The 23,516-nt window shown below is 43.2% G+C and overlaps 1 protein-coding gene across 1 annotated transcript in view; it reads left to right on the plus strand.

Moving 5' to 3' along the window:
• The window catches only part of khdrbs3 (KH domain containing, RNA binding, signal transduction associated 3), a 145,897-nt gene extending 134,166 nt beyond the window's left edge, over window positions 1–11,731 (plus strand). Inside the window, exon 11 of the transcript XR_003411049.3 lies at window positions 10,838–11,731. The gene's annotated coding sequence lies outside the window, so the exon portion shown is untranslated. The remainder of the gene's footprint in view (window positions 1–10,837) is intronic.
• The last annotated feature ends 11,785 nt before the right edge of the window (window positions 11,732–23,516 follow it).

The following is a 23,516-nucleotide window of genomic DNA, read 5'->3' on the forward strand; positions in this document are numbered from 1 at the left end:
TCTTGTGAGTGAAATATCACTGCCTGCTTGCATAAATGCAGCTTAGAGTTGACTACTGACTACAGTGGACCAGCCAACGTGAGAGACTGCCAGGTCAAGAAGATAAAGAAGATGGGCTCCAAGTCACCTGCTGTCACACAGTTTTTTGCTTTGGCACCATGGACAGCAACCCACGCTGTCATATCTAAACTAGACTATGGAACCATGGACAGTGAACAGCTTTACCAATGCCGGGATGCACTGCTGTTTCAGTAGTACCATGGAAAGTGATCCGGTCTTTTGAGTCACATGCTGCAAATGTCATGAAAAAGCTGAAACTGTTGCATGTAGAAAGTTAGCCCTTTGACCAGAGGCTAAACTGAGCTTTTGAACCAGAAGAAGAGAGACGCGGGCCTCAGTTTTTCATTGGTATAATAGCCCAAACAGCAGCCCCTTGTAAATGTGAGCTTTGGCCCTCAGTGTCAAGGATCGGCTGCTGGTGTCTCCTCCTGTAGTTCAGCTCCTGGATTTGCCTCGTGTTTTAATGCCTGAATGAAAGCACTTTAATTACTGCACTTAAGAGCAATGTGAGGTAAAAGGACAGAAGTTTGCGGGCAGCTTTCCTCTGAGACATCAAAGGCGTTAGTGATTCCAGAATGCTATTTGCTCAGCAGTGCCCTTGAAGCTATGGGAATGGATCAAACAGGTTAGTGCTGAAAGCTCTGCCTTATTCCACCCTTGGTTTAATATTGCCATATTGATTTGTCTCTCTCCCTTCCCGACGTTGTCTGGGATAATGTCTCTTTCTGGATGTAAATATGCCAAGGCTTTTATCTTTGTGGGAGATGTGTTCTCATTGTGCCCAACTTTGAAGTGTTTTTTTTTCTTGCTTTAGGTTTTGAGTGGTAAGTCCATCTGTCTAGGTGTCTCTCTCTCCCTCTCTCTCTTGCTCTCTCTCGCTTTCTGTCTTTTGTCTTTATCGTTTCAGAAACTAAATGCTCGCGCTCAAAGCCACTTCTTACATCTGCTACATTATTTTGTGCCCAGCAATAGATTTAGTTCTACTGGGATTTGTATTAAGCAGAATACACACACACACACACACACACACACACACAGACACACTGTACTCTAAGAAGTTACCCTCGCAGCACATGTCTCCTATGGGGGAAAGGTCTGCAGTCATCCTTTCTGACTGCTCCTCCTCCTAACTGCTCCTCCTGCTTCGCCGTCTGATGTTGTGCTGAGGTCCTAGGGATCGCGTGTGCTGGGGAGTTTTACCCGTGGCCAATGACACCTCTGGTTCTGGCTGGAGCAGAATGTGGTTGACCTGAAGGTTGTGTTCTGCAGCTCCACCTGTGCACTGCTGTGTGCCTAGCAGCACAGACCGGCTTCAAGAGGACAGAAGGGAAGAGGTGCATGCTGGGTAATTGGCACAGCTAACACAGCACTGTCTGTATGGTCTTTTCACTCCTCGTACGCTCAGGCTGGGAGGGGCCATTTCAGCCGTGTGACAGCATGTAGGTGAGCGGTAGCAAAAAGGGGCAGGATGCAGACATGAGTCAAACAAAAAAGGCGTTTTTAATAGAAAACTAAAGCAACACAAAAAATAACACACTTTTACAAAGGCTCAGCAATCATCATGCAAGACAGGAAATGGGAGGAATATTTACATAGAGGAATCAGGGACAGGAATGAGGCACAGGTGAGATGAGGGAGAGACAAACTGAACACAGGTGGGCTGGAGAGTTGCGGAAATGGGGGCGGAGCAGGGAGAAGGACAACAAAGAGCACATGGCACGTGGGGGCGGAGCAATAGAGGAATAGAAAATTGTTTATTTTTATAATTATTAATTTTTAGAAATCAATGAAAATCAAGCAACACACACAAAAGCAAGGCAAGGAAGTTTGTATGACACATTTGATACACAAAGAAAATGTAACATACCTACATAAACAAGAATGAATGTACACAGAACACAAACTTTAAAAAATATATAAAAGAAAAAAGAATAAATCAGTGATTAAGAACAAATTTAAATCTGATTAAAAGAAACAAAGCTTGAGCGATCCTTTCTTTCTTTCTTTCTTTCTTTCTTTTAACACTGATATCTAATTTTATCAGCTGTCCCTCAGGCTGTGACAAGGTGCCACAAATCTTGCTGAATGCTTGATTATCTCATTCTTATCTCCCACAGCGTGGAGCATGTTTTATTGACTACTAAATTCTTTCTCAGGTTTTTTCAGTTCCGTATTATTGCACTGAAAACCTAACGGCACATTTTAATAAAAGAAGTAAGTTAAACAATACAAAACCTAGAGTAACATATGCTAATAAATTAACACCACCACAAAATATTTAATGTTGATGTAATGCAGTCATTTGAGTAAAATCAGTTTCTGGTATATATTTGAGTAAAGATTTATAGGCCATTTCAAAACAAAACAAATGCTAAATTCATAGACCAGTAATGGCATATTTTTCAAGATTGTTAAATAAATGTTTATAACACAGTCAAATAGATTGAGTTTACATAATGAGGTAAAACTAAGCAACATAATATGAGAACTAATATTGCATTAAGCTCTGTACTGAAAAATAAAATAAGCTCCTTTATGCAGACAGTTGTAACTGGGGAGCAAGTTTAGGAAACGCTACCAGCTCCATTAGCTATCCCAAATAGCTATGTACTAGGTGACAAACGAGAGAGAGAGAGAGAGAGAGAGAGAGAGAGAGAGAGAGAGAGAGAGAGAGAGAGAGAGAGAGAGAGAGAGAGAGAGAGAGAGAGAGAGAGAGAGAGAGAGAGAGAGAGAGAGGTGGGGGAGGGAGTCAAGAGGCTTTTTATGGAGTATGGAGTGAAAAGAAATAAAGTGTCTCCAGGACCACAATACAGCCAAAAAGAACACAAGTGCAAACAGCAGTAAATAAGCTACACAGGACCAATCATCATGATAACATATATGGTATAGGGCAACACTGCAGAGGAAGAGACTGGAGAAAGTGAGTGGACGTGCAAATGATGGAACAGAATCATTTTTAGCAAGTACACTTATAGATGAGCAAATATTGTGAGAATGCAATATTTGTTCAATGGAATAGAATATTTGTCATATACAGTATTCTAGTAGCAGATGTCAATGAGAAATGTGAAAAAGTGCAACAGAGTGTGAGATTTAGCATTATGTTAAATATAGTAATCTGACAACAGACCTTAGCTAGAGGGGCAGAAACAGTGAAGGAGTAAGATGGTGTCAGTTGAGTGTGTGTGTGTGTGTGTGTGTGTGTGTGTGTGTGTGTGTGTGTGTGTGTGTGTGTGTGTGTGTGTGTCCATGGATGAGGGAGTGTCAGGTCAGTTGTGTGAGGACTCTGAAGGCTTGTTGCACAGTCTGGCCATGAGAGTCCAAATGCTTTGGAGACGGTTCCCAGATGGCGAGGGACAGAAGAGTTCCTGTGAGTGGTGTTTGAGTTCATCCAGGATGCTGGCGTTGCAGATGCACCATACTGTGAATGTCCATGATGGAGGGCAGAGGGACTCCGGTGATCTTTTCGGCTGTCCTCGCTATTCGCTGCAGGGTCTTGTGGCCTGAGATGGAACAATTCCCAAACCAGTCAGTGATGCATCTGCTCAGGATGCTCTCTATTATCCCTCTGTAATACGTGTTTGAAAGAGACAGACAATATCCTTCGGTCTGTAGCTGTGTAGCTGCCCTGTTGGCTCCCAGCATAACTGATTTGCATTTTAGGGCGGGATTATCTCCCCCAATCTAGCCTCTTCGTATGTAGCCGTTCCTCTGATCAGCAGATCTTGTGCGTGTGTTGAAGTATATCTACTTATATTTATGTGTTTTTTACTGTCAGGTTGCTATGTGGGGGTATAAGTGAATCAGTCAAGTTTTTAGCTTTGGTTATTAGGTTTATTGGGCTAGTAAAAAAGTAGAAGGGAGGTAAAAAGACAGTTCTGAAGTTAAACTTAATTAGTTGCTCTTGGTGATAATTACTAAATTTTAATATTACTACACATTCTACACACCAATTTCTTAATAATTGTAAATTTAGTACTATAATTGAAATTTGCACATTTCATTTGATTCAAGTTTTCATAACAGTAAATATGAGAGAAATCAGTAAATACAGTAAATATCAGTTGTCAATGTTATCAGTAAATATATGAGCTGCCAATGTGCAGTTTAAGTAATTACATGTGCTCAAGCTAATATAGTTAAATGGTTTAAAGCAGTTTCCTCAAACCACTGGAGCTGTCAGGTTTTACAGCTGCCCTCTCTGCCTCTGTTTTCATTTTCTCTTCTTTTTCTCACTTCATTTCAGCCTCTGCCTTTCTGTCTCTAGATCTCAGCTGTAAATGAAGTCATGTGATTAGCATTTTTGCATTCGTTTTTATTCTTTTGTCTGAAAGATGCAGCAATACTCCTGGTTTTGACCGTCGGTACATCATTACATGCTGTGAACAGTGTGCACACATCTGAAATGTCCAACTCTGGTAGAGCTAAAATTTGATTAAAATTCGTTCAGTTTCCCTTCAGTCAAAAGTGAACAGGCAAATGCAGGGAGGATCTGTTTACTTCACTCGGAGAGGGAGAGAGAGGGAGAGACAGAGAGAGATGATTAAATGAGCTCATCAGGTCATGTCAGATTGTTTGAAAATTGGTCATGTCAGTGTGCTTGTTCACGCAGGGAAAAATCTAGAAGAGTTTTATATGCTTTTAGAGCAAATGATGGAAAATATATTGCAACAATAAATCTGGATGAAGTGATTTAACACTACAATGAAACAAATGCTGTTATATAACTTAACTTGGCTTTAAAAAATGTTGTTGACCTTTTGTTGTTCTTGTCTGGGGGCGGAGTCCAACTCCAGTCTTCTGGGGTACCAGGAAGCAGCATGAACTGCCAGCATGTCCAGTACATTAGGGCCGTTATTATGACAACATACTGAATAAGAGGTCACAGCCTTGAACTGGGGAGAAGAAAGACCCCAGACAGACTACATACCAAAAGAGTACGGCCTCCAAGAGGACAGACACAGAGGCCCTGCTAAAAGAGAGGACAGCTTCAGAGGGAACAGCTAGGCAGGCACTGGAGAAACTGAAGATGAAACACATCCTTTTTCATGTCCAGAATCGAAATCAATAAAAGAAACATCCTTTAGAAAGTTTTTAAAAATTAATATTTCATTGTCTTTCCTTTGAGACTCTGATAAACTTTGTTATTCTTAGAGAAGACATTCAGACAGTGACAGCTAAATAATAATTATACATGAGACTTGCACTTGGACTTCTAGTACCCAAAGATGATATGTTAATACTAGAACAAAGAACAAATAAAGACAAACAAGACAACACAGAGCAGGCACAGAGACTGGGGTGTAGTGAGAGTGTAAGATCGTCACTAACTCAACACAAAGATTAGTTTGGTGGTGAGTTATAAACTAAAATGGAGAGATGGATTTTGGGATTTGTTTTGAATGTGGAGAGTGAATTAAACTGACAGACAAGTGGAGGAAGTGGATTCCAAAAATGGGGGGGGGGGGGGTTATAAGGAAGACAAGCAGGAGGGGGTGAGATTATTAAGAGCTTTGTAGGAGAGCGGAAGGATTTTAAAATGAATGCGGTATTTTACAGGAAGCCGGTGAAGATCTTGAACAGCAGGTGTAGTGTGGCTGTGACAAAATGTGAGTGAGAAGGTGCACCAGCATTCTAGCCTGTGTGGTGAGCAAGAACTGATACCTGCAAGAAGAGAATTACAACAGTCCAAATAACGAAAGCCGAGGGCATTCACGACAGATAGAGCAGCAGAATTAAAGAGTCGAATTTGAGCTATATTATGAAAGTTTTAACAGCAGAACTGATGTGGGCATTAAATGAGAGGGTGGAGTAGAAGTCGATACCCAGATTTCTCACCTGGGAGGAAGGGGAGAATATTGAGGCTTCATTTAGAACCAATGAGAGGGAGTTCAGTCTTGTCACTAGATGAAGAAAGTTATGTTTCATCTACAGCTTAATCTCAGATAAAGAAATTCTAACTGTTTGATGTGTGGATTATCAGAAACAGGATGTATAAGGTTTATAAAGATTTTAATACTAATGGACATTGCATTAATGACAGATCTGTTTGCTTTGCCAGTTTATATATATATATATATATAGTCATACATAAATGGTCAAATGTTTTCTATAGGATTTTGGCAGTTTTTTTCTGTGATATAATTCAGCCATTTATTTTCTTTTTTTCTGTTATTCTTTTATACAAGTAATCTATGACACTACATTATACAAGTAATCTATGACACTACATTGCAGACTTTGTGTTGCTTTGACAAAACGGTATATGACAGTCAGCAAAGTGTTCTAAATGAAAAATGAAATGAAAAATGAAATAAGGGAGCAAGAAAAAGTAAGAGAATGAGAGAGAGATAGAAAGACAAAGAGGGAGAATGAAGAGAAAGAGAAATCGAGAGAGGAGAGAGACAGAGAGAGCTAAATGAGCGTTTAGATGCTTAAGCGGAATCACATCAATATGTGATCATGAATGTCAATATAAACGACTCCCACCAACATATTTGAATTTTTTAAGGTGAGCAAAGCTGAGATAGAAAAATACGGAGGTCCAACACACACGCACGCACACACATACACACACACACACATACATACATTAAAGATGTGAATGGCAGAACTGAGCCTGTCATGGAAGGAGATTGAGCGTTTTAGTGGAAATGACTTTTCAGTCACTCAGAGGTGTGAAGATGTATTAATAACTCTCACTATTTCAGTCCCATCATTTGAATAGATCCCTATGCCTTTATTTGCGTCTTCACTGTGACACGATTTATGTGTGCTAGATGCTTGCATGGTACACGCTCTGCTGATAAAAATCAAAGCACAGAAGGACAATTCATCCATTCTTCTGACCCAACACTGAGGTCTTTGTGTGCCAAATTTAATATTTTCCAAGTTACATAAACAGAATTTTGGCATTAGTTTATTTCCATGCGTGCAATTTCTCATCATTAATACATTGTGCTTTTTATTAGCTTCAAGCATATTAAAAGGAAAGTGTTTTTTTTCTTCCAAGAGCATTTTTTGCATAAGTGGAGCATCTGTGAGTTGGTGCACCATGTGGTTTGGAATCATCAGCTGATCTCCAGGGTGGAGTAATGAGCCAGGTGAATTCATGACACTGTTTAGTTTGTTACCGAGAGAGACAGACAGACACACAGACACAGAGAGAGAGAGAGAGAGAGAGAGAGAGAGAGAGAGAGAGAGAGAGAGAGAGAGAGAGAGAGAGAGAGAGAGAGAGAGAGAGAGAGAGAGAGAGAGAGAGAGAGAGAACACGGACTTGCCGTCCTCGTGAACATGACAACAGTGCATTTCATCACAAGAGCCCTCTATATTATTCACCATTCTGTAATATACATATTCCACTTTTATTCACCCTCCTCACACTACCATCAGGAGAGGAGCAGGGAGAAGGAGATAGCGGCATCCAGACAGGAGACACAAAAGGACAGGGTTGGGAGTGGTGGTGTAGTGGTGAATCAAAGGATCTTTTTGACGTTAATTTGTCATTTTCTCCATGTGACACAGACCCCCGAGGAGCAATGACAAACTTCCTCTATCTGTCTTCCACATCCTTATACACACACACACACACACAAAGCATAAGATCAACACTCCTGAGCACTTCTCCACCAGCAGGATGTATGTGTGTTAAAAAGGGACACGGAGTGGTGTAATGACTGCCCAGGCAGGGGAGGCTACCTCATGGAGTGACGCTTCCTTGAGAGGACTTGGGCAAGTTTGCTGTCAAACACAGTGGGCTTAATTCAGCATGCAGTTAGCATGCTGGGTAATCTGTCATGAAGAGGGAGACAAAGAGGGAGTCAGGAAGAAAGAGTGCAGTCAGAGAGAGAGAGGGAGAGAGAGAGAGACAGGGAGAGAGAGAGAGAGACAGAGAGGGGGAGAGAGGGAGAGAGAGAGAGAGTCAGGAAGAAAGAGTGCAGTCAGAGAGAGAGAGGGAGAGAGAGAGGGAGGGAGAGAGAGAGAGACAGAGAGGGGGAGAGAGAGAGGGAGAGAGAGACAGGGAGGGAGAGAGAGGGAGAGGGAGGGAGAGAGAGAGAGACAGAGAGGGGGAGAGAGAGAGAGAGGGAGAGAGAGAGGTATAGAGAGAGAGGGAGGAATAGAGAGAGCATATGGGATCATATACAGAGATTTGTGATACACATTTGTGTTAGACTGCACTAAAAATAAAAACTGAGAAAGCTGGAAATAATGTCTATATCTATGAACAGAGGAGATGTCAATATGTGTCAGAGGGGTTGTTCTTGTGTGTGTGTGTGTGTGTGTGTGTGTGTGTGTGTGTGTGTGTGTGTGTGTGTGTGTGTGTGTGTGTGTGTGTGTGTACATATTTCTCTGAATAACTGTAGCACACAAGAAACAGCTGCTTTTGTTTGAGAAAGTGCTTAGTCAAAGCCAAGCAGCTGCTGCTGCTGAGAACAGCCCATGACAACACCCTGTGCACTCCACAGCGGCACACAACTACACACATTGTCTCTCCCACTGTTTCATTAATTTATATTCTTATTCAGATATAAATAACAGGGACAATAAGAATGAGAGTGACTGAGGTTCTGAAGAGGAGGCGTGTGCGGCGATGGAACTCAAAGCCAGCTGGACCCCTGTCCTCATCCCCGTCCAGCTGCAGCCTTGCAGTGCGCACTCCGATACAGTGTGCACTCCGATACAGTGTGCACTCTACAGGAATAGGTGCAGTGGTTGTCCGGGGCTAGATTTGACAGGTACCATAACTCCAACTTCATTAACCTTAGCTCCCATTGGAACAGATGTATGGTGTGTGTCAAACCATGAACTCAGCATTTATCTTTTAAAACAATTTAACTCTTTTACTTTTGTGTGATTAAGTATATTCTTTATCAGATTTTTTATTTTTAACATCATTTTAACAGTATCTGCTAGATCACTTTGATTTTTATAAAAGCCTGTCTACACAAATGAAAAGGATATTCATGAATCATAGTTACTGCAACTTCTAAAATGACTATTTATTGCATTAATATTGTAATATCATGGGGATTAAACCAAGCCACATCACTGGAGTTCCAGAATTTCATTTTACTGCTGTTTTAATAATATAGATATTCATTGTCATAGCAACAATTGTCAAGTCATAACCATTGGGGATGGTTACAGGCATCTGTCAGCAGTGTTGATTCATCGTGGTGGTATGTAAGAGTGGGACCCTCAGAGTAAATGTCTCAGTCACAGAGAGAGAAAGAGAGAAATAGAGAGATTGAGAGAGAGCATGTGCACAGTCAGTAAGGGATTACCTCCTGTGCCAAGTCGGCAGAGCAATTACCACAGAGAGGGGACACAAATAAACAAGAGATAAACAAGTGAGAGGAGTAATTTAGAGAAGCAGATAAATGAGTTAATCTCCTAAATGCTTAGGTGGTAATGTACCTGAACAAGGCCCAGTAAAGTTCCCTCTCAACTGATCTGGACTGAAGGGCGTTAACTAAGCAGCAAAGAGCAGAATGTACTGAGAAAGACAGGAGTATGGAAGCAGCAACCTGGAGCCCGCTTTGACTGAGCTGGCTTTGGATTGGCCAAAAACCTGTCTGTGCCCTCCCCCCGAGCTTCTGCTGTCCCTAGTTGGGGTCAGAGGCCACTCGCTGTAGCTCTTTCTGCTTCTGGTCAGAGTCAGGGGCTTCTGAGTGCTCCTGGAAGAGATATGAGAGGGTTAAGTGGCCAAGGCCATCTAAATACAACCTGGAGAGCAGAGGAGAGGAGGGGAGAGGAGAGGGGAGAGGAGGGGAGAGGGGAGGAGAGGAAGGGAGGAGAGGGGAGGAGGGGAGAGGGGAGGAGAGGAGAGGAGGGGAGAGGAGAATGGGGGAGGGGAGGGAGGAGAGGATAAGGGAGGAGAGAGGAGAGGAGAGGAGGGGAGAGGAGAGGAGAGGAGAGGAGGGGAGGAGAGAGGAGAGGAGGGGAGGAGAGAGGAGGGGAGGAGAGAGGAGAGGAGGGGAGGAGAGAGGAGGGGAGGAGAGAGGAGGGGAGGAGAGAGGAGAGGAGAGGGGGCAGAGGGGAGGAGAGGAGAGGGAAGGAGAGGACTGTAAAAGCTTCCTAAGAAAAACACCAACTAAGGAGAGGCCATAGTCTACCTCCCTTTGCTCATGTCTCCATGGTAAATGGCTAACCTACATGGCCCTGACAGAGCAGAATCAGTATGAGCAGTGACATCAATCACATCTACAGAGTGCTGACATTTACCATATATGTGGGGCCATTTCAATAATAACCAGAACCGATCCTCAATAGCCAGCATCTCTCTACACTTGATAACATTTCAGAAATGACACAAAACATAAACATGATTCACAGGCCAGAACAGATGGACAAGCAGAGATTTTTTTGTACCTAAACAGTATAAATGTATGTATTATGTATGTATTATAGTAACAAAGAGTAACATTTTTCTTCTGTTCCTAGACCAGCATTTCAGTTTCAAGTTACACACTGGCATGGAAAAAATAAATAAATTCATATTTTACGAATTCCAGTACAGTGTCTCTCAGAAACAAAACCCTACACTAATGATGCCATCACTACTCACCAGCATTATAATAAACTGAGACTTTATATATTTTTTTATAACCGAAACATGAACATAGCAAATTTAGTGTCATTTCATTAAGATAACTGTCTAGTTCCCCCATAATTCCATACAATCCCAGCATACTCTCTGACAGAAGCATTATTGGGACGTCCTGTTCGGAATTTCCTCCTGTTTTCTGTTCATGACTGCCGATTTCCTGCGTTTCAGGTGTGCTAGGTTGGGATCCTGGAGATTGGCTGTGATTGGCTGTGAGGTGTCCTCCCAGCACCACTGGCAGAGGGAGGATCCGTTCAGTGGGAATGACCCTGAAAGGCTTATGACTGGCATGCCGGAAGACACAGCCTCAGAACACGCTCACCTGCTCTGGCAGTGAAGGGCAAATGGGTCATCAGCATGAAGAATAGATGATGTAATGGTTCAAATCCGCATCTGTTCTGCATATCTGCCGTCTGATATGATAATAGCCTTTGATAACATTGCATTAGGGTGATGCATGAGACATAATGGAATTATTGTCCTTCTTCTTCTTACTGAGTGGCTCTCTATGAGAGTTCTCACTGTTAGAACTTCTGCACTGTCTGCTGGGTATTTTTTGCTGTTGTTGTTATTATTATTGTTGTTATTATTATTATTATTATTATTGCAGTTTTCATTTCTTTCTTTATTTGTTTTTTGTTTTTCTTTATCCTTCATCCACATCATACTAATAGCTCTGCTGAGATTGTTAAAGTTTATTTTACTGAGCAGACATGAATTGTGATGTCTTTTGCAATCTGGATGAAACCCATACCAGTGTGACTGGGGGCGGGACGTCTCCCCCAAAAGCGTGCATCCCCTGTGGCCCAAAGCAGAGCATGCAGCCCAGTGCAAACGGTCTGCAAACATCCTGCAAATGTCCTGCTAATGTCTTGTAAATGTCCTGCAAATATCCTGTGCCTCACTCCATGTCCTACCCAATACAGATATCTTCGTGAAGTCACATGGGCCTGTTTGGATGTGAGAAGAAGGAGTGAATTTAAGAAAAAAGGTAAAAAATAAATAAATAATAATTTAAAAAAAACAACATAAAAAGCCACAACTGTTGGAAATATGTAATTATGTAATAAAGAGACTAGAGTTTTACTTGTATCTCTTGGGCCTTTTTAAATAATTATTTTATATATAAAAATGGATTATACCTATCAAAGCTTGTTGACTGAGACATTCAGTGGGAATGATGAAAAGGGGTTCTATAAACAGGAGGTTTTTAAAATGGAGGATGACCAGAGGCTTGGCTCCGAAAAGACTTTGTGAATAAACTCTAAAAGTTTCTTACATTTCTAAATTTACGGGCACGTGAGAGAGAGAGAGAATCTGTGGGATGGTCACATAAATGATTTGGTTGTATAATAGTATTTAATTTGGTATAACTCACACAGGTATTGTTTTTAGGTGCATATGTGCTGGTTATTCTAAATGAGTCATTGGTTTAAAATAATGAATGAAGGACAGAATCAGTAAATGAATCAGTATTTAGGGTGTGGTTGTTTTGGGTGTTCTGCACACCCCTGCTTTGCTCAGTCACCTACTGTAACGTGCGGCCCGAGTGCCGAAGGGCGTAGAGCAGGACGCGCAGACTTTGTGAGACATTTATTAACATTTAACAGGGCACACACACAGAACAAAACATTGAACATAAACACGTCTGAACAGTATTACACAAAGTGAACATTTAACACATTTAATGTTGTGTCTACACAACGATGACGACTGACTTACATACGCACGCTACCTTAACATTGATATTGACAATAACCAATGACGAGGTGCATACTGACAGCGGTTTAAATAGACATACAAACACTTAACGTCAAAACCCTGTATAGGTGTGCGCCCTCACAGAGGGTGTGGCTACAAACAAATGAACCCCCTGCACACAGAAGGCCGTACCACGTGACTCATGGGGGGATAAGCTTTCTATGACACCTACATTTACATTTAGCAGACGCTCTTATCCAGAGCGACTTACAAAATGCTGTCATTTACTCATAGAATATATCCTACTACAGTACAGTAGGATGCACAATGCACTAGAATACTGTAGAATACAGGGATCAATGCTGATACCTAGAAGTACAAAATACATAAGGTCTATCACAATGATAAGTGCAATAAACAATAAATGCTAGAGTTTGTTAAACAATATAAACAGTACCCTACAATAAGTATTATTTTACTCAGTCAATATGGGAGCAGGGTCAGTTGTCATTTAAATATTCTGCATATAGATGGGTCTTCAGTCTGCGTTTGAAGATTGCAAGGGACTCTGGTGTCCAGACATCAAGTGGGAATTCATTTCACCATCTTGGAACCAGGACAGAAAATGGTCTCGATGCTTGTCATCCATAAGACCTGAAGCAAGGTATTTCAAGCAGAGCCGTACTTGAGGTTCAAAGTACTCAAGGTACAGATGGGATTTGACCATTGACCTCATGCATGAAGGGGCTGGTCCATTTTTGGCTTTGTAGGCAAGCATCAAGGTTTTATATCTGATGCGCGCAGCTACTGGAAGCCAATGAAAGGAGCGCAGCAGTGGAGTAACATGTGTGAACTTCACCTACACCAGTGAGCAGCACACAGCTCGAAACTTCAGTTCAACAAGAACTCCAAAAGACACACACACACACACACACACACACACACACACACTCCGTGTGATCTCTTTGTTGATCTGTTTCCTGTTTTTGCGTTAATGGGTACATGTCCACCCTCTTTAAGGGACAACCTAACTGACCAATTATCACCACTATCAAAGTCTTAATGGTCCTGTAAAGACAGGCTTGATCTAGAACCAAAAATAAGAGAAAACCCAGCTTTGCACTCAGTTATTAGGTATTATTTTCTAAGTACAGTTTATAAATGACCAGTTACAGATAGTGGCTCTGCTATTGCTGTGTCAACCACACTTTGCCCTGCTCATTGGGTCCTATCTGACCATGTGACCACTGCTGATGGGTTATATGATTGGTGAGCCATTCTCCACCCAGCAGTGAAACTGACCTGTGAGAGGTGCCGTAGTGATGCTGCACTCTTGTGAGCCTATCAGGCAGAACAGTCTGACTGCTTGGCGAAGAATGCTCCACCAGTCATATATGTGTCTACCAATCAGCAGGGGACAACTCACTACTGTGTCGAGTTGCTTACAGTGAGCACACGATAGTATATGTTAACAAATGGACTACAGTCTTTAACCGTACACGCACAAGGTGTTTGAAAGAGATGGTAGAAAGTGGGCAACGAATGTGAAAAGGGGACGGAATGACATCATCCATTCACTTTCTATTCAATCTTTCTATTCAAGCTATTTTTTCTTTTTGACAATATAACCTATATTTGCAATGTTTTAATCTAGAATTTTACTGACAGTTTCCATTTCCATTACTTATATCGGAAAACATTTTTAATTACTAAAGCAATTTTCTTTAAAAAATCACTTGAATGGAAACATAGACATTGATCTTATGGTGGAGGGAGGTTAATATATAAGATGACTGTGATGTCACTTCCTGAATGGGAGGAACACCTAACTGGCACTCCAGAGGTTCAGCCAGAAGAAGAGAATGCCATTACATCTGGTTTAGTTCATGAAGAGATGCCATTACATCTGGTTTAGTTCATTTGAATCTGAAGACAGAACAGAATAGTTTGTTTACTATTTCCTTGTAAACAGAAGGGGGTGAATTTAAAATTCACAGAAACCCAGAGATCCTCTGGAACTTACCTGTTACCCAGGAATCACTAGGCCTAAAGGTAAACTCTCTGCATTATTTAATGCCATTTTCAAAAACATGTTTCAGAGCAGCTGCAAATTGTTTCCTCCTACATGTGTACAGTTTGCTAAAGGTTTAAGGTTTAAGTCTCGCATTCAGACCCTCCAGCAAGATTGGTTCTTATTGCAGTGGGATGACACATGACTTAGCTTCAACCCACTCATGTTTCATGAGAAAGCAAGACCTTTGGAGAAGAGTTGAAAAGGAAATGCGATGAAAAAACTTGCGCACCGAGCCGTTTTCCTTCTCTTTCTCTCAGTTCCCACAAGAAGGGCCTCCTCCTACGCTGAGTGTTGTGGCGAGTCCGTGGTTGGTGGTAAGGAGCACGGCAGGTCTGTGAGGTGGCTCCCAGCATGGGTGCTGGACACGTGTGTTGGCTAGCTGCAGGTGCACATGTGCCTTTCTTGGGGTAAAGGTGGGCGCATTTGGTAAAACGGCATTTCTATGATGAACAGGTAAGCCTAAGATTCTGTCCTATGTCTCTTGTGCTTTCTCTCATTCTCGCTCCAACCTTTCTTGGGAGAAAGACAGAAAGAAAGCAACTACAAATGTTCTGCAGCATCGGAACCCGTAATTCTCAAAGACTCGGCGCACTCACTCGGTGAGCGGACACAGCCCTGGGGCTGCATGCAGCCTTCTCAACCCCTTACACCTCTCCTCCCTCCCTTGATAGCAGTCTTGCCCCTTGGCTTTACATTATGACTTTCCATTAGGGTTCCACAGGCACGCGCGTGCGTGTGTGTGTGTGCGCATTGAGAAATGTGGAATGGCTGAGATGTTTTTATGATATTATATATGTGGGAAAGTGCTCACCGAGGGCTGGGATTGTGGGAAATGCACTGAGCCACGGTCGGAGCTCAAAAGGGTTTTCAGCTGAGAGACCCCACTGAGTATGTAATTCAAGATAAGGTTTTAATCTCTGTGTGGGTAAATCATGTAGAAGAAATGCTTTGTACTGAGCTCAAACCGAACCCTGGACTAAAATAGAGGTTAAGTGTCCAAAGCAAAGGTTAAATGCCATATTTTAAGCCTGGTTATTGACTATATCATTCTCTCAGCAGGTCCAAGGGTGAAGTTTCCATTAGACTCTCCATCTAAACTCCATGATTTTCGTTTGTGTCTGCGAATGTGCACAATCCCTGCGTAATTTATACATTAGTGTAAATCTAATCTCCGGATTGATAGATGGATGAAGAAATTGATGCAGGCAGACATGAGTAAAATGAGTAAAACAGTTTGTTTCAGACGATTTTAGAGTTTTCTGTAAACATAGACAGCAGGTCCTATTGCAGAGTCACTTGCCTTCTTCATTTTGGTATTATTCTGGGCACTTTGTCTTCATCTATGTTTATTTTATAATGTACCAATTGCTATTTTATTTAAGCTTTCTACTTTTGCCTCATTGCTGTCGGTGGTGCTATAATGTGTAAATTGTAAGTTGCCTGTCTGTCTGTTGCTCTGTCTAGGTGCATGTAAGCATACGTACATGCAGAAACAGATGCATGAGTGGATGATGATGGATTGATGGGCAGACAGGTAGACATGGTTAAACCGAAGTGCGCACAGTGTGATGTCAGAGTGGTGGAGGAGCAGGGTGAGGGGGGAGATTGATGCATCTCAGTAGGGCATTGAAGGGGGCCCATGTGCTGGAGCAATCAGGCAGAGAAATGGACTGCAAGTTCTGCTCTTCATGCTGGGCCGGTTCATCCTTCAGGGAAGGAAGAGCTCCATATTGCCTTTATCAGAAATGGGACTTGTATAATTGTCCAAAAACTGGTCCCAGGCCAGTTTAGGATAGCGGCAGTATGTGAAAAGTGTGTTCCCTTAGGGATGACCAGAGAACAGTGAATGGGTATTGTGTATTTTATCAAGGATTGTATTTCATTATGTTTAGCAGACTGGTAGCTGGTTTAGGATCAGATACCGCTGGTTCCTTTCATCACCATCATAAGCATGAATGGAAAAAAGGATGTCTTTCCGAACACCTCCAGTGGGAAATGTGATAAATCAATATGACTGTTAGTCGAGGCCTGGCAGATCATTTTCACAAGACTCGAGAGCAGGGATTATGTGCTTAGAGACCTCGGAGTTCAGAATTCTGTGGTTGTCTTGCTTTTAAAGTGCATGAATTGGCTCACTGTCTAATGATCAGCCTCTCCATGAACTGAATCAGGTTTAAAATGGAGCGAGAAAAAGCATGAATGTGTTCAGCATAGTGAGAGCCCAGGCCTTGGGTCAATAACCAGTGCTCCTTGCTCCTTCAGAGCAAGACTACAGCATGGTTGTTTCATCCCGGGACAGACACTGAAAAACACCATCAAAAACACCATCATTACATCTTACGTTCAAAATCAGATAAAATGTGAGAAGCCCACTTTCTCTGGCATGAAAAAAAACCCCAAAACAATAGAATCAAACATTAGAAACGCTTGAATAATTCATTTTGTTTTTTATTTATTTATTGTTTATTTTTTACACAGTCTCAGCTTTGAAACTGTCATAGGGTTTAGAGTCTCCATGTTACTTGTCTGGGGTCCACAGACGGTCTGTGTTACATGGAGGAGGGAAAGCAGGCAAAACCTTCACCATGGTGAACAAAAGACAGACAGACAGACAGAAAGGACAACGAAAGCTAACTGAATCACAGGGTATAAGAATTGTGATTGTAGCTTTCACGTTATTCTCGCCCTAGCTCAACCTCCTGACTCCATCTCAGGGACTTGAAGAAAAATCGATTTGTCTTCTTCCACTGTGGTGAACTGCAACTTGCCTCATTCCATGATTCTGTGAATATTTTTTGGTTAAATTATAGTAGATGGTATAAAATGAAGATAGATCCATGAATTCACATTTAATGGAGTAAATGGTCCATCTCCTGTGTCATTCACTCTCTCTCTCTCTCTCTCTCTCTCTCTCTCCCCCCCCCCCCCACATTCTTTGGTCACCTTTAAAGATTTCTGTCATAGACATGTTTCACATTTACTGGGTTATTTAATGGATTATCAAGTTTGTTTCAGTTATACTCTCCTTAATCTGGTCACTTAAGTTGCCATAAGTAACAGTAACAGCCTTGCAACTGTGCTTTTTACCTGGAAATTGGCCAAATGCATTCAAAAATGACCTTCAAAACCTGTTCTGTATTCAATTCAATTCACATTTAACTATGTTCTCTTACCATAGGCTCTCTCTCTCTCTCTCTCCCTCTCTCTCTCTCTCTTTCTTTCTTTTTCTTAATCTTTATCTCTCTCTCTCCCTCTGTATTTTTTTTTTTGCTGTGCTGTCAGATTAAGCACTAGTTCATAAGTTCAAGGTTATACCCAAAAGCTATTCTGCATTTTCCCATACTCCTTAGCGAGGGGTTTGCCCGAAGCCCCTTTATGTTGCCCCCTTTTGAGCAAAATGTTCAGTTCAAGTACATGAATGCTGCATTCCTTCAGTCTGCGTCGTCTGGACTACACACAACCTGTCGCACATTCTCAGTCTGTGTCTGGACTACACGCACTCTGTCGCACATTGTGAGTCTGTGTCTGGACTACACGCACTCTGTCGCACATTGTGAGTCTGTGTCTGGACTACACGCACTCTGTCGCACATTGTGAGTCTGTGTCTGGACTACACGCACTCTGTCGCACATTGTGAGTCTGTGTCTGGACTACACGCACTCTGTCGCACATTGTGAGTCTGTGTCTGGACTACACGCACTCTGTCGCACATTCTCAGTCTGTGTCTGGACTACACGCACTCTGTCGCACATTGTGAGTCTGTGTCTGGACTACACGCACCCTGTCGCACATTGTGAGTCTGTGTCTGGACTACACGCACTCTGTTGCACATTGTGAGTCTGTGTCTGGACTACACGCACTCTGTCGCACATTGTGAGTCTGTGTCTGGACTACACGCACCCTGTCGCACATTGTGAGTCTGTGTCTGGACTACACGCACTCTGTCGCACATTGTGAGTCTGTGTCTGGACTACACGCACCCTGTCGCACATTGTGAGTCTGTGTCTGGACTACACGCACTCTGTCGCACATTGTGAGTCTGTGTCTGGACTACACGCACTCTGTCGCACATTGTGAGTCTGTGTCTGGACTACACGCACTCTGTCGCACATTGTGAGTCTGTGTCTGGACTACACGCACTCTGTCGCACATTGTGAGTCTGTGTCTGGACTACACGCACCCTGTCGCACATTGTGAGTCTGTGTCTGGACTACACGCACTCTGTCGCACATTGTGAGTCTGTGTCTGGACTACACGCACTCTGTCGCACATTGTGAGTCTCTGTCTGGACTACACGCACCCTGTCGCACATTGTGAGTCTGTGTCTGGACTACACGCACTCTGTCGCACATTGTGAGTCTGTGTCTGGACTACACGCACTCTGTCGCACATTGTGAGTCTGTGTCTGGACTACACGCACCCTGTCGCACATTGTGAGTCTGTGTCTGGACTACACGCACCCTGTCGCACATTGTGAGTCTGTGTCTGGACTACACGCACTCTGTCGCACATTGTGAGTCTGTGTCTGGACTACACGCACTCTGTCGCACATTGTGAGTCTGTGTCTGGACTACACGCACCCTGTCGCACATTGTGAGTCTGTGTCTGGACTACACGCACTCTGTCGCACATTGTGAGTCTGTGTCTGGACTACACGCACTCTGTCGCACATTGTGAGTCTGTGTCTGGACTACACGCACCCTGTCGCACATTGTGAGTCTGTGTCTGGACTACACGCACTCTGTCGCACATTCTCAGTCTGTGTCTGGACTACACGCACTCTGTCGCACATTGTGAGTCTGTGTCTGGACTACACGCACCCTGTCGCACATTGTGAGTCTGTGTCTGGACTACACGCACTCTGTCGCACATTGTGAGTCTGTGTCTGGACTACACGCACCCTGTCGCACATTGTGAGTCTGTGTCTGGACTACACGCACCCTGTCGCACATTGTGAGTCTGTGTCTGGACTACACGCACTCTGTCGCACATTGTGAGTCTGTGTCTGGACTACACGCACCCTGTCGCACATTGTGAGTCTGTGTCTGGACTACACGCACTCTGTCGCACATTGTGAGTCTGTGTCTGGACTACACGCACTCTGTCGCACATTGTGAGTCTGTGTCTGGACTACACGCACCCTGTCGCACATTGTGAGTCTGTGTCTGGACTACACGCACCCTGTCGCACATTGTGAGTCTGTGTCTGGACTACACGCACTCTGTCGCACATTGTGAGTCTGTGTCTGGACTACACGCACTCTGTCGCACATTGTGAGTCTGTGTCTGGACTACACGCACCCTGTCGCACATTGTGAGTCTGTGTCTGGACTACACGCACTCTGTCGCACATTGTGAGTCTGTGTCTGGACTACACGCACTCTGTCGCACATTGTGAGTCTGTGTCTGGACTACACGCACCCTGTCGCACATTGTGAGTCTGTGTCTGGACTACACGCACTCTGTCGCACATTCTCAGTCTGTGTCTGGACTACACGCACTCTGTCGCACATTGTGAGTCTGTGTCTGGACTACACGCACCCTGTCGCACATTGTGAGTCTGTGTCTGGACTACACGCACTCTGTCGCACATTGTGAGTCTGTGTCTGGACTACACGCACTCTGTCGCACATTGTGAGTCTGTGTCTGGACTACACGCACTCTGTCGCACATTGTGAGTCTGTGTCTGGACTACACGCACTCTGTCGCACATTGTGAGTCTGTGTCTGGACTACACGCACTCTGTCGCACATTGTGAGTCTGTGTCTGGACTACACGCACCCTGTCGCACATTGTGAGTCTGTGTCTGGACTACACGCACTCTGTCGCACATTGTGAGTCTGTGTCTGGACTACACGCACTCTGTCGCACATTGTGAGTCTGTGTCTGGACTACACGCACTCTGTCGCACATTGTGAGTCTGTGTCTGGACTACACGCACCCTGTCGCACATTGTGAGTCTGTGTCTGGACTACACGCATACTGTTGCGTTTGCACAGAGATTTGCAGAGCCGAGCATGACGGTTAAGGTACTTGACTTGTAATCAGAAGGCTCCCAGTCCAAGTACCACCACTGCCAGGTTACCACTGGGCCCCTGAGCATGACCCTTAACCCTCAACTGTTCAAGTTGTATTTAGTCATAACTGTAAGTTGCTTTGGATAAATATGTCAGCTAAATGTCTTTAACCTAAACTTTGGACAGTGGCTTTGGTTTCCTGCCAGTTAAAATGATAAAACCAAATGCTGAGCTGACCATGGACAAAGAGCGCGATTAATGTAATGTGCAGTTTAGTAGAGGTAGTTTTATGGCATTGTTGTTTTTTAAAATCCAACGTGCTCTGCTGGCTATTTCTTGATTCCTTTTGGAAATTAAATTCAAATCAGGTCAACATTTTGCCATCCCATCTATAATTGTGTGTCTCTGGGACCACAGAACATTCAGAACAACAGTGGGGCTGTGTAGATAATAACAAAATTCAAATGACGAGAATTCTAAAAATAATGCTAATGAATATATATACACACTGGAAGAGGGCCTAGCACATTTTTGGGCATTTCAGGAAGCCAAGCCTTTTCCTTTCATCTTGAATTCGTAAGATCTCGGGATACTCAGCACTCAGAGAATCATGGCTTTTGGTTTTTAGTTGGGAAGTTTGGCTGAGGGGAGGAGAGGCGATGTAAGACACCCTTAGTGGAGTTATTTTTAATTACAGCTTAGTCTCCACTGGACATGGGTTTGTTGCAGATTTAATCCACACATGGGGTGTGGGGGGTGGGCCAGTTGGGGATGGGGGTCTTCACTAAAGCTCAGCGGGTAGAATTAAAGGGAATAATTTAAGCTTGTAGGCAAAGTTAGAGGGCAATGCAAGAACATAGAAGGTAACAGTCTGGAACACATCTTCTGAGGTTTCACTGAATTGAGGTGAGGTGTCAAAGCATGAGAACTGAGCAGGGAGACGGGCAGAAACACACCATACCTGCAAACGTCTGTCTAAATTCTGCCATAATTGCAATTTCCTGTGTAGAATGCTGATGTTCTTGGCACATTTGTTCATTATGGGACAACAAATCAGATCTAGAGATTTCAGATTGTTATCTGGACTCACTTCCCAGGGGCAGACTAAAATCACCACTGAATCACCACTGACACTGTCATTTAGTTTGTCTTCATTCACACAGGAAAGCCTTCCACCCAGATTTAGAGGAAAACCATCCACCAAACACTTCTACCCTTTCTTAACTTTAGTACAGACCTGTCTACCCTTAACCTCAGTACAGATGTGCCTACCCTTTCCTGACCTCAGAACAGACCTGTCTATAGACCTGTGGATCATTTCATAACTCCAGTACAAACATGCTTCCTTTCTGTACAGACCTGTTTACCACTTCTTAACCTTATTACAGACCCTTTTTTTCTACATTTCTTTTATGCTTTGACCCTGTGTATAAAGCATTCCAAATTCCAAATGCATAATATGAATGCATTATGCGGACCCTGGCAACCAGCATGACGTGAGCAGGTGCTCTACCCTGGATAGATACATGGTTCAAAACTTCTATCAGCACAGCATGCCATGAACCAAGTCTCTTAGCTGCTAAGTGATCAGGGAAACTAGATTATTGGGACGAGGGCAGGAGCTTTGATCTGCTGATGGTGCAGCGACTCCCATGAACTTCACATCAGAGCTAAGTGACTGAACAATCGACCAGTCATGTCTGTATGATTTATGTCTGTTTAACCATGTAGTCTAATCGCCTGCAGGTGAAAACTGATTATCACAGACCAAAGTAATCAAATTGCTTTCATGTTTAGACACATACAATTCCCCTGAAGCAGTATAGGTAATGGTAATTTTAAAGATACCATCAACAAAAGAAAATTTTCAACAACATATAAGCAAAGAAACAAATGAAGGAGAGATATTTGACTCCTTTGTGGTAGTGTCTACCCTAACCAACTACACCACACACATAGCCTACACTATATTCTTACTGTGAGACTAAACTACACCGTGAATCCATGCAGACACACACACTCTCGCTCTCTCTAAAAATTGGTATTTCCTTTTTTTTATGTATGGCAGTTTTGCCTAATGTACTTGTGAGATAATGAGCATGTGTTTCAGATCTCGTACATTTGTGGATACTTGAGTCTCTCAATAAAGGGGTTTAAATTAAAATTCTCTCATTCCATTCTTTCCTTTATTAGTAAACTCTTCAAATGCTCCTTATAATCTCATTTCTTTTTGAAATTCAATTTCTGTTATCCTGAGGGCACAGGAATGGCAGCTGATTTTGCTCTGTGTGTGTGTGTGTGTGTGTTAGCACCTCCACACATACACATGCACCTATGTGTACTCATGTGCGTGTGCAAGCAGGAAAGTAACGTCAGATGAGCTGAGCTAGTTCCAGCTTTCTTCCTCTGACGCCCCCATCCCCACCCCTCTCTCTGTCATTCCTGAAACCCCCCACTCCGTCGCTCCTGAGATCCAGCTCTCTGTCACTTCTGAAACCTGTCCATTTATGTCATTCCTGAAACGACTCTGTCTCTCTCTCTGTCACTCCTGTCTCTCTGTCTCTCTCTGTCACTCCTGAAGCCCATCTCTCTCCGTCGCTCCTGAGATCCATCTCTCTGTCACTTCTGAAACCTGTCCATTTATGTCATTCCTGAAACGACTCTGTCTCTCTCTCTGTCACTCCTGTCTCTCTCTGTCACTCCTGAAGCCCATCTCTCTCCATCGCTCCTGAGATCCATCTCTCTGTCACTTCTGAAACCTGTCCATTTATGTCATTCCTGAAACGACTCTGTCTCTCTCTCTGTCACTCCTGTCTCTCTGTCTCTCTCTGTCACTCCTGAAGCCCATCTCTCTCCGTCGCTCCTGAGATCCATCTCTCTGTCACTTCTGAAACCTGTCCATTTATGTCATTCCTGAAACGACTCTGTCTCTCTCTCTGCCACTCCTGTCTCTCTGTCTCTCTCTGTCACTCCTGAAACCCCCCCTTTCCATCGCTCCTGAGATCCATCTCTCTGTCACTTCTGAAACCTGTCCATTTATGTCATTCCTGAAATGACTC

The sequence above is a fragment of the Electrophorus electricus genome, chromosome 4 (assembly GCF_041902795.1).
Source record: "Electrophorus electricus isolate QZ-2024a chromosome 4, ASM4190279v1, whole genome shotgun sequence".
Classification (NCBI taxonomy): Eukaryota; Metazoa; Chordata; class Actinopteri; order Gymnotiformes; family Gymnotidae; genus Electrophorus; species Electrophorus electricus.